Below are 14346 nucleotides of genomic sequence, written 5' to 3' on the forward strand. Positions count from 1 at the left end.
GAATTTCACTTTTTATTGTATTTTGTTTAATGTTCACATTTTTGAAGGTAACTTTTATAATTTTGAAAATGGAGTAAAATGCCCTCAATTTATATAGAACTTCACTTGAAAAGTTGCCAGGTTAACAATCCTTGCTATCAAGTGTGTCTGCTAAATGAAATAATCTGTAAGGGACCCCCACGATTCCTTGAAAACTAAAGACAAAATAATACCACCATTTTATGAGTCCTCATGATACATTTCCCATTGTGCTCTCAGATCAGCTTTTCTCTGGTGCAATGCTTGGAAAAACTCTTCTCTGCTAGCCTGCTATATGGACCTGAGTTATTTCAACTCAATAAATATTTATTAGGCATCTCCCAAGTAGAAGGCATATGTGCAGAGCAGTGGATGGGAAAAAAAAAAGCAGGAGGGGGGTAACATAAGGTCTTGGCATCTCAGAGGCTCCTATGCTACAATGGAAGACTAACACAAAGACTTTTAAAGCAAGACAGAATGTGAGAAGTGCTATAGAAAGGAAAATGCAAAGGAGGACGAGGAAAGGCATCCAGATGGAAAGACTGGAGGAGCTTGTAGAAGAAGTGAGATCAGATCAAGGTCCAGAAAGATGGGTGAAACTGACTAGCAGCATGGGGGTAGTGGTTAAATATCTACATTTTAACAGACTTCCTGCATGCAAAGTCACTAAAATAAATTGCTTCATACCTGGAATAAAACCTAAACCCCTTTGCAGAGATAAACTAAGGGCCCCCATTTCCAGCCACTTTCCCTCTACCCGAAGGATGAACTCCATCAGAGCAAGGAATTTTTCTTGTTTATAGTTTTATACTCAATGTCTAGCATGTAAGTATCTTTGAAATAAATAAATAGGTAAAATAAAGTTCTTAACTAGAGTAGAAAAGAGCTGGTAATTGCAGAATCTCTTCTTGGATACTTCATCTGGATGTTCTTAAATTTTAAAGTACATGTGTCTGAGTTATATGTGACTTTACATGCCCTAAACCACAAGGAGCATACCTGGCATTGCCTGGAACACCATTGGCTTTCATTCACAAGTTATTGTTGCACTTAAAAATACAGAACCATTTCAGTCTGCATAGAAACAGCCTGGCATCTCAATTGGACTTTGCAACTGAATAAACTGATACTAGAAGCAAAGAACCTTCAAGGGAATCACACAATCAACAGCTGTTGGAACTCAGACTGGAACTCAGGTCTTCTCCCTGATAGGCTGGGCCTAACAAAGAATTGCTATTCCTATTTCTATTCTAGACACCAAGCTATGAAGGGCTTCTATGTATTCACAAGGGAATGCGGGGTGATCTGAGGAAAAACTACATCCTACAAACAGGAAATACTAAGCAAATTTTGACAATTACTCCTCATTTGCTTTGCTTTAAAGAGAACTTAACTCCTCTTGATTACTGTTATTGGAACATCTAAACTTTCTAAAACAATAAGTACTACTTAGGAGCAATTGTTACTTTAACTGTGAATTAAGATCATAAGTCTTTTGTTTAAAATGCAATTGTGTGTGTGCTACTGAACACTTCCAAGGTTCAGGGCCCTAATTCCCTTGCAGGCAACCAATGCTTCAGTGAAATTTTTCATTTGCAAATTAGGTTCATTTATGGCAGAAAATGAAAAGTCATCATCAGACAGACGAAGAAACGGGGCCATTCTTTACCTAGAAGGAGCAATTAGCTGAACTATCTATGGGGAAATTTTATCATTCATGTATTGTCAGTTTTACAAAGGTATGAAAGAATTGCTCTGAAAACCTCAAGAACATACCTAATTATGGTTTACCCCAGTGAATGTTCCTATCTGGCTGTTTACTCACACTGACACGGGAGGTACAAGTTCTGAAGGCAGTGGCAGCACCTCGGGCGTGTTGGGATGGTGACAGCTGTGAGCTGAGCAATGGCTACCCATTTCCTGGGCCAGCACATGCTCCCAAGTTCCTGAGATCAAAAGTTCACCAGCGGTGCCTGAGTCCCTATAGCAAAGAAATCTTGACAGGACACATAGTACTCGGGGAGGGACTCTGGACCAAGCCGCTGGAACCCCACTGGGCAGAGCAGTTTCTGCCACTGTTGCTCATGCAGGAACACACCTGCTCACCTGTGTGGCCCTCTTAAAGGACCACAATCACCTTCACCTGGAACATCAACCAGGCCTGGCTGATAGTGGCAGAGAAACCAGGTATTTACTGTGTGAGTTCAGACATCCACGCTGGACCCAGATCCACTGGGCAGTCTGGGATTCCACCAGCTCCTCACACTTCTCTGGAGATGTTTAGGAATTGAGCCCCACTGGGTTCAAAAGCAAAATGTGCCCAAGACCACAGGGGGTTTCAAATACATCTTGGCCAAGTTGCCAGGTGAGGGCCCTTCAGAAACACTGGTTGAGGCAGCCACGGAGAAGGCAGCATAGCGGACATGGGCAGCTACTAGGAAGGGCAGGGGCCTCACCAGCAGGCGGCCACCAGCACACAGCAGCAGCAGGGACTGTGCAGGTAGAGGCCGGCTCCTCACACCACCAGCAGCAGAGGCTGTGCTCAGCAGCCTCCACCCTCTTCCAGTTGTTCTTTACTGTTAAGAATCAACTTCCAGCAGGGTGCAGTGGAGTATGCCTATAATCTCAGCTACTCGGGAGGCTGAAGCAAGAGGATCACAAGTTCAAGGTTAGCCTGCCCAACTTAGCAATACCCTGTCTCAAAATAAAATTGTTTAGAAAGGGCTGGAAATATACCTAGGTGCTTGTGTAGCATGTGTGAGGACCCAAGTTCCATCTCCAGGTTTGAAAAGAAAAAAAATTAAGAAAGGAAGAAAAACCAAAGCAAATTCTGATCCTCTCTGCTATTTGGGTGATGGGCTGGGGTGTGCGTCCTATTTGGCATCTACAGAATACCAGGCACATTATCCACATCTTAGCAGAGGCCTACTGACTCCCTCAATGGGCAGCTGATGACAGAGGTGCAGACAGGTGATGACTTGCCAAGGTCATGGGCAGTATTCAGAGGAAGTGGTAAGAAACCACAGGCTATGAGCTCCATCGCCGCAGGATCCTTGTTCTGTTCTCGGATATACCCCAAGTGCCTGGAACAGTATCTAGCACGCAACAGGCACTCAGTAAATATTTGTTGAATTAAAAAGAACTGAAATGAGAATTTCAGACATTCCTTGGATGAGACCACACCCACAATATGGAACTGGGTGATGGGATTCTTGTTTGTTACTTCCAGTGCCAGGTTTGGACAAATTTGTTTTGTATAAATCTACTGTAGACTTTGATATTTCTATAGATACGGCTTCTAATTATCTTCTGAGGGGCAGTCTGTACTGTTCCCCACTAAATTCTCAGCAGGAGAGGACAGCTTCCTTGAAATATTTGACACTCATCAGTTTAATATTCTAGATAAGTTAGAAAAAATACAGGGAGAATGGAAAGGTAGGTTCACACTTCATTCAGTCTTAACAGCTATAGGATGTTATACTGCTGATCAGATACATGTTAGTTGTTATTTTTAAAACATTTCTTCTTACTTCAAAACTAACACACACACACACACACATAATCTACAAAGAAAAAAGAACAAAGTATGTTCAACAACATTGCGTACCATGTTCTACTCTGACCATTTTTATTTGAGCAAGTCAGATTCATTCCATTTTTTAGCGGCAACTCCTTCAGGAAATGCTCTTTTAAAACCTGTGTTTTGAGAAATGAAGTTAATGGGCCAGAACTGGTTTATCATGAAATACTCATCAACTCAGGAAATAAAGTTCAAACCCTTCTACCCTTAGGTGAATGAAACTCGATGGCCAGACACTCCCGGAGTAACTATCTAAAGGTCCTCTTTCTAGTTATTAAGAGACTTCTTGAAATAGTAAATGTGGGTCCAGTACTATTTCTTTGTTATACATAATTTAAAAAAAAGGAACCAAATTTGGTAATAAATTCAATGAAATTGTCAATCATCCTAAATGATAGGAATAGAATTCAAAACACTCAGAGTTATCTCCTTTCCTCTCCCCACCAACATCAACTAAAAAAGCGGCAAATTTTTTAAAATATTCACTCAATGTATCATTGAATTTTGGAAAGCCAGAAGAATGGGTTCTCCTAAAAGAAGCAGAACCCTCTGCCTTCTCTATTCCAAGGCTACCTGTAGTCAGAGAGCAGGGCCATCTACTTACAATGAGTCTCCACACTCCTGGATGGTGAAGTCCAATGGCACATCCCTATTGTCTGTGGCTCTGGATTTCAATATTTCTTATCATCCTCCACATTATCTATCACCAACACATGCCCTCCTGTTATAATTAACGAGATCACAGCTTATCTTATACTCCTTACAGTTTAGGTTAATGTCTTTTAGAGGAGATTTGGGAATGGGTAATCACATCCTGTTCTGTTGATTCTTAACAGATTTATTGTCAGAAAATCATACTAAATACTCTATCTGGAACACTGTCACAAGGGACTATGTACTCAGTCCACCTCGTGTCCCTATTGTGTGGAATGTCACTTTCTACAACTGTCTCTTTCACCACAATCACCCTGAGGATAGAAAATGTGTCTTGGGGCTGGGGTTGTGGCTCAGAGGTAGAGCAGACACCTAGCATGCATGAGGCTCTGGATTTTATCCTCAGCACTTCATGAAAATAAAATAAAGATATTGTGTCCACCTATAACTTAAAAATAAATATTTAAAAAAGAAAAAATGTGTCTTATCCTTGGCCTGCCAACACCAATGTCTCATTAAATGTTTTGTAGAACAAACTAACTAATGAGGACAAACTGCTTAAGTTCTTCTACATAGAAACACAAACAAGATCATAGAAACCTGCTAACATTTATTTATTTAGTCATTCATTCATTTAATCAACCAATATTTATTTAAAGTCCACTGAGGACATCAAGATGAAATAAACAGACATGACTCTAGCTCTTAGGATGTTAAAGTACAAACCCTGAATAAGTAAACACATAAGTGAATATCCAATTGCAAATTATACCAAGAGAATGGAGGAAAAGTAAGGATAATGAGAGATAATGAGAAACTGAAGAAGGGATTGTTTAGCCCAAGACTTAAAGGGTAAGTATAGATGAGCTGGGGAGAAAAATAAAAAGACAGCATTTTCTAGGTAATAGGAACATCTTGTGCAAAGGCCCTCAGGTAGGAAAGAGCATGATGCATTGAAAAAACTAGTAGATCAGTGTGTCTAGAGTTCAGCAACAGGAAGGTAAAATAGTAGTGATTGTGGAAATCTAATCTCTCCGAAATCGGTTTCTTCTCTTCCCTTCAGTATATTGTAAACATATTCCCTTTAAAACAAGAAAATAAAATTTTGAAAAGCTTTGCAAATCTGGTGATGAGTTTTTTATTTTGTCCACAAGATAACAGAAAGTGTTTGGAGCATAAGAGTGATGGAACCAGTTCTGCATTTCCTAAGAGCATTCTAGCTGCTGAATGGTGCTGGAGGAGCAGGTAAGGAAGTGAAGGTGGGGACCATGCCTAGGACCAGTGGGAACCAATGTACTGGACCACTCTGAGAACAGTGGATGGGTTTAATCTGAGTACTGGAAGTAGCTTCCAGGGCCTCTGTTTTTGGATTCAATTCTAGGATGAGTTAAAGGTGCATGAGTTGAGCATGACTGAAACTAACCTGGATAGCCAGGAGTCCTCGAGTAGGCTCAGCTCCCAAACCATCTTCCAAGCACACACCTGGGTAGGAGCCAAGCCCTGGGCTGTCCCTTTGATTCCTAGTCCTGGCCCATGCTGCACATCCATTTCTCTCAGCACTTAGCACAGGACCTACAATCCGGTCCACATCCTGGCCCCACTGAATAGAGTGGAGGTCCGAGAGAATCCATGCCCTCCTCCTGATCCGCAGTTGTGGAGCGACATACAGGCACCCCTCCTGGGCTTTTGCTCAGCCCTGCTCACTTCACACACTCAGGGATGGCAAAGACTGGACCATGAACTGTCACACAGACAGTGAAATCAACTCTCTCCTCTCCTCCTCCAGTGGCCTGTAAACATCCTTCCTTTAAAATAACAAAATAAAAGCCTGCTTCCCATTGTGAGTTCTGGCCTTGGCTGCCCCAACCGCCAGAGCCACAGCTGAGGACCTCTGGCTTCCCAAGCTTTTAGTTTCTGCTCGTATTCCCTCTGCTCCAGCCCCCGGACATCCAGAGCTCTTCTTAAAACATCCTTTGATATCCTGTTTCCCTTCTCTGTGGCCCCTACTGTCAAAAGCACAGTTTTGTTTTCTTGCTGAAGAACTAATCCAAATTCTTCCTCTGTGTACTCACAGCTTCCTGGCTGTGCTCACGGGTCCCTGGCCACTGCTGCATTGACTGCTCCTCATCGCCTGCTCTTCTCCAGGGCCACCCCCCACACAGCAAGATGCACTTTCTCATTCTTCTTTAATTATACAACATCCTCCTCTATCTTCACTTTCTTGGCCATTCTCTTCTCCACATGACAGTATTTTGCAAAATCATATTCCTTCCAGATAGTGGACTGGATGCTTTTCTAAGGGGGGCCACCAGAGGCTTTTCAAAGCCCCAGAAAGAGACCTCATTCCTCTATTTAGAAGTTATTCCATACTTTGAATATGAATTTCTCTTAATCTTGAATGCTCAGTGGGGTTAAAGCTAGACAAAAATATTGAGTGACTACATCAGCTTGGCACAGACACATCTGTGTCATAGATCCTTCCACTGATCGTAGGTGGGTACTCCGGCACACATGCCCTGGGAGGGAGGGGGGTCCACAAAGAGCTGACAACCCAGGGGAGGGTACATGGGCCTTGGCTCGCCTCCCTTTACTTCCCCTCCCCTCCTGGGCAGGGCTGAGGACTTTGGCAGCTGAGGACTGGCACAGACGTCAGTAGGCTGCTGTGCGGGCAGCGAGGAGCTGAAACCAGGAGGAAGTAGATGATCAGTCCCTGGAGAGTTCAAGAGTTAACTGGACAGGATTTGGGGTGTCCCAACCCTCTTTGCTCCTCCCCAGTTAAGGGCTGAGGGTGGAATGACCTCCACATTCCAGAGGTGAACCACAAGGCTAAGGGCTTTCTCCAGGGCCTCTCGGGGAGGGGGTGCTCCCTGGGCACAGCCCTCCCCACTGACTTTGCAACTGGGACATCACAGACAACATGTCAGCACCCATCCCTCCTCCACGACTGGCCCTGTGGATCCTGTGGAGAAGGCCTGCCACCGTGGGGAGATCTCAAAGCCCCAAAGGCCATGTGTGCAGATGCCGAGGGGCTCCATTCTCATTCCCAGGGCATTTACACTGTCCTGGCAACTCACCCCTCAGAACAGATCCCAGACATGGCAGCCGGCAGACAAAGAACCCCACAGAGGACCACACCAGGATCATTTGCATGCACGGGACAGGCCTTCCCCATGCTGTCCACTTACACAGGCAGATTGAGCCCTGCAGCGTGGACTTAAAAGCTCTCTGCAAGCACCTCAAGTGTTATGGAACCAAAGGGGGAAAACAATACACTCAATAAATCCAAGGGAAGCAGAGGGTTTTCTTCCCTTACCCTGGTGAGCACATTTAAGTCAACCACACATCCGCCAATGTGTTTAATTTCTTAGGGAATATGAACACCCCGGGCTCACAGAAGTTAATTCTCTGATAGAAGAAAGATGAATTTTAGATAAACAAGGCTATATTTGGGGAGGTGGGAAAAGCCACACGGGGCATGTTCTAATCTCCCCCTTCCCCACAACTCACCTGTCATCTTCCTGTGCTTCCTTGTTGCAAAAAACAGCATTCCTCTCACGGTTGGCTATGCACAAAATATCCTTCTGTTCTCCCAGTCACATCAAAGCACCTTCACGCTATGCAGACAGGTCATCGAGGGAGCGAAGGAAATTAACAAACCCACCTAGGTTATTTCTATTAAAATTAGCCCCTCAGCCAGCAGACTCTGTCAGTTTCCACAGGACACAAACCCTGACAAGTCCACTGAAAACTCTTAACCTGCCCAGGCCCTGTCAACAGCTTGCAAACACAACAGGAGGGTGGCACTGCTGAGTCCTGCCTTTGGTCCTGAAACAGAAGAGGTTATCAGGGTTGGGTCACACCAGCTCTTACACTTACCTTCAAGCCTGTCTTCATTACCTGCTGTTACCTTAAGAGCATAAGCCACCCACCCTACTGAGTAAAGACCAACATCAGTGATGTCCTAAGGTCTTGCAAAGCTTTAACTTTTCCTACTTCTCTCCCATTTTAATCCCTCAACCTCCCTTTCACTCTGCTCAGCTCCATTGAAGACTGCCTCCTCCAATTCCTGGAATAGATCAAATTCCTTCTGCCACAGGGTCTTTGCACGTAGTGTTCCTCTGCATGAAGTTTTCTTTTCAACTAGATAATCCTTACTTATGCCTTGGGGTCTAAAAAGTTATTTCCTCATACTTGAGAGGGTCTCACCTTTACCCGTTTCCTATGCAATCATTCTGAAGCATGTTACGCAGTTGTAACTATGTATAGGACTTATGAGATTATTTAATGAAGGTTTATCTTGCCTGCTGAAATAAAAGTTTCACAAGAACAGGAACAATGTGCAGTTTGCTCCAACACATGATTTGTGTGGCATTGGCCAAGACACTTAAATGCTCTGAGTATCTCTCTCTTCAAATAGAAAAAGTCCTATCTACAAGGCTATTATGAAAGTCAAGTACAATGGCATTTTAAAACCACTAAGCCTATTGTCTGGTGGGTGGTAGAAACTGGGTAACTAGTAGCTCCATTCCCATTCTACAACTTGGATCAAACCAGTCTACAAGCCTAAGAGCTGATATACTGTAGAAGTGGCCTGGGCCAAGTCCATGCCAGGGAGATCAATTATCTTCTCCAGCTGGCAAGGAGGTCCCCCTAATAAGTACATGGGTTCATTCCCAGGAGGGTCACACAGACCCCAGAGGTGGGTATGCTCTCCATGGTAACAAAGCAATTCTCAATGACAAAGAATTTCTTTGCCAAAGTGTCCAGCAAGACACTAGTTTCTATCAAGGCTTGGCGTCTGGTGTCTTTGGCCATCTCATTCCATGAGGAAGCGTGTTTAGACACATCTGTTGCACACTTGACATTCAGTTACTGCTACAGGATGCAAAAGTACTAAATGCAGGGCTTCCCCACAAAGCACAGTGTGCAGCCCGAGAGAGAACTGCCTCATAAAGTGACAGCTCCAAATGCAGTTCTCAACTGGGTGCTATAGACCAAGTTCAGAAGAGGAAAAAAATCAGAATTATTCACTTGTACAACAGCATCTATTAAGCATCTAGCAGGCATGGGGCGGTGAGTTAACAGACCACAACGAGGCTGCCTTTCATGAGCTTGTAATCCCCCCCTGCCCGCAGCATCCCCTCCCCGCTCTTCTTTCCATCCAGCCAAGCCCACTTGACAATGCAGGCCTTGCTCAAGTCATGCCTCCACCAGGAAGCCTTCATTAGCTCTGGACTGCTGCCATCTTCCCCCACCTCCACCTTACAAAAATTTCCTATTTGTCATGGATTTTGCCACTCATTCACATTTGCCTGGCCTGTACTGTCAAACACAATCATCTCTCGTTGCGTAACTCTCCTTTCACTTTTTTCTCAGTATATGTATCTCTCCATCTATTTATAAATGCTATGAGGCCCAGGGCCCTTGAATCTTCTGCAGTGGGTTTAAAACAAAATGTGTTTTGTTTGAATTCTTTTTTTGTTTGAATTCTAGATTTTCCTGAGAGTATCTTAAATAGAGAGAGGGGGCAAGGATGGGAGGGGACCTTTATGGAACACCAGCTATGTGTAGGTCCCCTCCTGGGGCCCACTGCAGCCCTAAGAAACCTTCCAGAAGGTGCTGAGTCTTCCTGGAACTCTTCCCCCGCTCCTACCAGCATCTTCCTGAGCATGGTCACCGCACAGCCAGCATCTGCCTGCCCTAGCTCTAGCTACAATCATTGCTTGAGTAGGCGTATAGTTCGCTTTTTCCAAAATCAGGGAAGTAATTACTTGCTGTATCCAATGGGCTGGAATCACCCCTGCTCTGCCTGTTCCTAATACACCCATCAACTAAAATCTAAACACACAGGAGACCACTGAGAGGAGACAGTCTCCTTTTGCATGACTGCCTATTTGAACAAATTCACAAAGGCCTCAAAATTCCAGTACCACTATCTGTGAATGCAAAAGTTTTAAAATGACAGGTAGCAGTTTCGCCAAAATGTACAAAACTACAGTATTTTTTTTTTTAACTTTTAAACGCAGTCCACTATTTTCCATTTCCCCAAAATGTCTTTGTTCTTTTGCTCTAACAAAGTAAATTATTCCTCACCTTGGGCAAGTTGGTAGGAACGTGAGAAAATTATATTAAATCAGACATCCTTGAGATCAAAATAGATTGGAACAGGGGTTCTCTTTGCTTAAAATAGTTCTTCAAAGCGAAAGCAAAAGAGCTTAAGGGAAGAAAAAGTTGTCAAACACCCTCCAGCACTTTAGAAGCACCTAAGATCTACAGACCATTGATATGTTAATTAACGTTTACTTTTATCTAGGATAGGTGTTTGCTGGCCACAGTCCCACTGCCCTGTGGCACTTTAGGCCTCCTGAATAAAATTTCATTTCTTAAAAAGGGCATTAGAAAATGCTTCCTTTCCTCTGTTTCAGATTGGCTTCTTCTCCCAGACTGTAATTTTGTGAGAACTCACTCTGGTTTGGTAATATCCTAAGGCTGGTCACCAAATTCCAGAGAGAATATACAATCCATTTAATCCATCCGCCATCAGGCTTCTGGCCGCATCAGGACCTCACTACCCGACACAAGATAAGGAGAAAGTCAGATTTTTAATCAGTGAATGATTAATTGTGTGGGAATCTCTCTGGAATTTAAAATGTCTAAAGAAAATCCTTCTCAAAAAACCTCCTTGTAATCTATTTCAATATTGCAAAGCCCTCACTGCTGAAAATTCTTCCTGTACCCAACACAAACTCCCACGAGACAATTTATCTCCTTGGTTTCTATTCCAGGAAAGATGTCTTGAAATGTCTTTCTTGATCCCTTGCCTTGGTCTTGAACCAACCAGGAAAGGAGGTCATGCAGAAGACATTAACACCATATAGACTTGAATCCGAACTTCTGTAAATTTGAACAGAGTCAATATTATTTTCTGATATTAGTTCATGTTTTCTTTTCTCTTAAAAAGCTGATATTATCACTCACATATTTTTTTTTCCCCTTCGGGAACAGAGGCTGGCACACTGATCTGTGAGCCGAATGCCTGTTTTTATAAATAAAGCTTTATTGTGCCCTTTGCTGACATATTGCCTTTGGCTGCTTTCTTGCTATAGCAGCAGGCAGAGTTGAGCAGTTGTACCCACAAACCCTAAAACATTTACTTTCTGGCCATTTTACATGAAAAAAATTCACAATAAAAGTTTGTAGACCTTTGTGTTAGCACCAAAATATTACCACTAAAATGCACAGTTCCAAAAATACTAGTGTAAGGCCCCAAGAGAACATTTGGCTATCTTAAAAAATTAAGTCAACAGTGATGTGATTAATTCAACCGTGGTCATTGTGAAGACCCCCAAAGAGCCATTGGTCATTGTGTTGTAAGTCCTAATTTGCTCACACCATCTACAAATCCAGTTTTGCCATCTCATTTGACATGTTAACCAAAAGAATAAGGACTATGCCAAACCTGGCCGTGAAATTCACAAAGCGGCAGCACCATATAATAAAAACCAACAGACACTGTAGGCACTGTACTACCAGGTTATGTACATGATTGTGTGATGCAGATACGTGAGAGCAGGATTTTGTCTGTTTAGTTCATTTGGAGTTTAGAATAGTGGCTATTATAGTAGTTCCCCAAATAAATGGTTGATGAATGAATAAAAGTTCTCACAAAAACCTCATGGGGAGGGGGAGGCTGGGGCCAGCCCAGTGGTAGTGTTTGACATGCTCTAGGCTCTGGTTCAATCCCCAGTACCAAAAAGAAACAAATACAAAACAAATCACCACGACTGAGTTTGTGTAGCATTAGGCAAAGTGGCAAGCAGATGCCTAATGACTTAATGGCCTAATACCTAATGCCAGGTGGCTTCACTCTCAACACTGTATTGAAATTGCAAACCTAAAAAGAAGATTAAGATGCTTTTTGCCTATGGTGCATGCTCAATGGTGTACTTGTTAAAAGCATGAACTCTGAAAGACCACACAGTGTTCACTTTCCCACTCTGTCATGTCCTTGCTACATGATCTTAGGCCAGTTATTGAACTTTCCTGTGCCTCAGTTTTCCATCAGTAAATGGGAGGAAATTATAGTATCTAACTAAATAGAGAGAGGGCTATTATACCATAACCCTCTATAATAGCATGTAGAGGGCTATTATACAATTACAGTGGAGGTCCCATAACAAGTATTAATATTTACCTATGAGTGACTTATTCTTATATTCATTTAATTCTATGATTGGAAAAATATGAAACTCTCACCTGAGACCTTCGAGTAATGGTGTCCTATTTTATAATCCCATGTGTTGGAAGCCCTGGTGTGTTGAGGGCTGCTAGTTAGGGAGAGTCATCTATGAATCCTAGAATGTTCCTTCTCCTGTACTTCCCTTGGTAAATTTCTACCCATCCTTCATGTCTGAGTTTGAAAGTCACCTTCCCAGGCCTCTCCATCCTCCCTGCGCTTCCTCCGATAGGTCCTTCCCTCCTGCACTTGCATGTGTGTCTTCTTCATGACCGCATTCCTGCTTCACACCCAGGAGACCTTCATAAATGGGGAAGGAGTGAATTCTGTGGGTTCAAACTGGTTGCAGGGTGATGTTGCCAGAGACAGCAAGACAGGAAAAGGAAGAAGGCTGACAGGTTGTGGTTCTTAATTTTTCTTTTTCTTTTTCTTTTTTTAAGGTGAAGAAACAACAGGGGTATGTGAGTTCTAGAAATCAAAGAATACAGCTTATCCTCAAACTTCCAAGCCTCCTGTAAGTGGTTAGGAAGGAGGCGGAGCAGGGCTTTCTCTCCTGTTGTGATCCAGTAGAGATGAGGGGAAAGAGCCATGTTTGCTGCTCTCCTGGGTCCCTTCCCTGAGGGTGAGAGGGACCCCAGCACCCTCCTCAGGAGGAAGGGAGCCTTGCTAGGGAGGTTTATATCCAACATCAATGGGTGATTGAATAAAACACTACAAATAACCTGTTACCTCTGTTCATTCAAATGTTGTTTTGGACTTGTAACTATTCTTGATAAGTTTTTATACATTTAAGCATATAATCTCCTCTGTCATTTATAGCAATTATTAAATTCAGAAATTCTGATACTTACTATAGCATAAGGTATGTATTCTCTTAAAGTTCTCATTTATGTTTTGTTTCTCAGAATATTATCAAGTATGCCCACAGACTGGTGAGAGCATAAACCGTATTTCCATTTAACTATCAGAGATGGAAAATTTTTTAAAATAAGGAAAAAGAATTGGTCTTGATAGGCAATGCAAATGAGTGAATTTTATAAAAGGCAAACATAAAAAAATTATAATCCCTTTGGCATACTGTTCATTAAGAAAATTCATCCTCAGGATTATGGGTTTTAAATATATTCTGTAAGTCAATCATTTATTCATTCATTCATTCAATTCAACTAATATTTATTGTGCATTCATTCATTCAGTCAATTCAACTAATCTGTCAAGCACCCTGTATGGGTAAGGCCTCCTGCCAGGTGTGGGAGCTTGGATTGACTTAATTAGATGTGTACCGAAGTAACTATGCCAATGTTGACAGGGTGTTGATGTGACCCTGCATTATGTGTCCCATGCCCTGATGGCTGGTCTTCAAACTGGACATTACCATTCTGGGGCAAAAGAAGTACAGAAACTGAGAGTAAGCCTTTCGAATCTTTCACACACATTTGACAATATAACTTGATATCTTTGTTTCTAGTAATCAAAAAATGCAGATTGTATTTTTAATTGCTTTTTTTTTTCATAGAATTACTGATCCATGATGGACCGAGGAGGTGGAAACTAGTTCTTGACCATGGAGAGTCTGAGAAGCCTTGCTCCAGGATAGGTGAAGCAGCCTCGTGCCAGGAGAGTTAACTAGTCACAGAGCATAGCATTTCTAGGCTGTGGAAGGAACAACCTGAAAAGATATCCCCAGAGGGAATGGCATCTGAGCAAAGTCTCACAGGATGGAAAGGGTTTGGAGGCATCGACAAGAAAGAGCCTTCTGTGGCAAAGAGAAAGGTAGAAAGCAGGAATAAAGGGTTTATACAAGATTCAATGTGCATCTGAGTCTCAATAAAGCAAAAAGCAGGTGATTAGTAATGAT

The 14346-nt window shown here is 42.7% G+C and overlaps 1 protein-coding gene and 1 long non-coding RNA gene across 2 annotated transcripts in view; both read right to left on the bottom strand.

Annotated features, from left to right (window-relative positions):
- Rora (RAR related orphan receptor A) overlaps positions 1-14346 on the bottom strand; it is a 675937-nt gene that overhangs the window by 551677 nt on the left and 109914 nt on the right. The gene's annotated exons all lie outside the window — the stretch shown is intronic.
- LOC131424840 (uncharacterized) overlaps positions 1-14346 on the bottom strand; it is a 213801-nt gene that overhangs the window by 90314 nt on the left and 109141 nt on the right. Inside the window, exon 2 of the long non-coding RNA XR_009228409.1 lies at positions 1-14346. This exon is cut by the window's left edge and continues 90314 nt beyond it; it is cut by the window's right edge and continues 101811 nt beyond it. This is a non-coding gene — a long non-coding RNA (uncharacterized LOC131424840).

The sequence above is a fragment of the Marmota monax genome, unplaced genomic scaffold, assembly GCF_021218885.2.
Source record: "Marmota monax isolate L192 unplaced genomic scaffold, Marmota_monax_Labrador192_F-V1.1 WCK01_AAM20220418_F8-fsc00001, whole genome shotgun sequence".
NCBI lineage: Eukaryota > Metazoa > Chordata > Mammalia > Rodentia > Sciuridae > Marmota > Marmota monax.